The sequence below is a fragment of the Arachis ipaensis genome, chromosome B01 (genome assembly GCF_000816755.2).
Source record: "Arachis ipaensis cultivar K30076 chromosome B01, Araip1.1, whole genome shotgun sequence".
Lineage (NCBI taxonomy): Eukaryota > Viridiplantae > Streptophyta > Magnoliopsida > Fabales > Fabaceae > Arachis > Arachis ipaensis.
In genome coordinates, this window is record NC_029785.2 from 124,108,532 (window position 1) to 124,110,040 (window position 1,509).

A 1,509-nucleotide genomic window follows, 5' to 3' on the forward strand; every position below is an offset into this window, starting at 1 on the left:
AACCGATTGTTTTTTTAGAATTGATTTTTATTTTTATAATCGATTAAAAAATAATATTTTAATTTTATAATCGATTAATAACTAATTTTATCAAGTAAAACTAATTTAGTTAATATACCTAAACTAAATTGTTGGTTAACCAAAAACAGATGTGGTGTTTTGGTTAACTTAACCATGTACAACTTTAGAGGAGGGGGTCGTGTCAATTTTCAATTCCACATTATAAAACAGTGTTGTTGAGTTGTTTTCTACTGTATTCATCATCAATCCTTTTCCTTTTGAAGAAAGTAAAGCATCACATAAGTCAGATCTCTAGCATGAAAAAGGTTTACATCAATCCTTGTCCTTCGCTGTTCAAGAAACCAAAAAGAATTAAAAAAAAAAATGATATAAATGGAGTTAATACTCAAAATGATCCCTAAAATTTTATCATTGATTTAATTTGATCCTTTAATTTTAATTGATCTAATTTATATCCTAAAATTTTAAAGTGTGGCTCAGATTGATCCTTTCGTCTAACTCCGTCATTGGAGTGATGATGTGACACCCAAACCTCACCACATGCCTCTCTTTCTTCCTCTTATTATCGCCATCATTACCTCCCTTCTACTAACACTTTCTCTCCTCCAACAAACAACAACATTCACAACCCACCAACACTCACATATTTCCACCGCCATAGCTTTGAAGAGCATAACACCTATACTCATCATTCCTTCATGACTGCAAGCAGACAGCAAACCAATGAATGTGACATCGTTAGAGGCAACACCATGAACTACCGTTTGTGAAAAGAGTTGCAATGCTTGCTTACCATAACCATTCATCGCCATGCCGCAAATAACGGCACCCCAAGAAATAACATGCTTATGCACAATTATGTTAAAAATCTTGAATCCGTTTTCATATAACCACACTTAGTATACATGTTGAACAATGCATTCCCAATACTACCATCACCCATTGCCCTAAATTCGAAGCATCCTCACCTATTGCACCCATCTTTGTGTTCCTATTAAGAGGGATCTAAAGTGTGGTATTGTGTTTCTTTTTCTTTCTCTATTTCTCTTTAATTTAATTTGTTAATATTAGTAATTGTTAATGTTGTTTGTTGGGGAGGAAAGACGTTAGTAGAGGAAAGATGGTGATAGTAATGGTGAGAAAGAGAAGGTTCAAATAATAGAAAGACCCTTCATAAATAGCGGTGGAAATGTATGGATGTTGGTGGGTTGTGAATGTTGTTATTTGTTGGGGGAGGGAGGGTGTTGGTAGAGGGGAAGTGGTGATGGCGATGGTAAGAGGAAGAAGAAGAGGCATGTGGTGAGATTTGGGTGTCATGTCATCATTCCGACGACGGAGTTAGACGGAAGGGCTAATCTGAACCACGTCTTAAATTTTTAGAGTATAAATTGGATCAATTAAAAATTAGAAGATCAAATTGAGTCGGTGTCAAATTTCAGGACTCATTTCGAGTAATAGTTTAATACAATATGAGATAACTGATAAAAT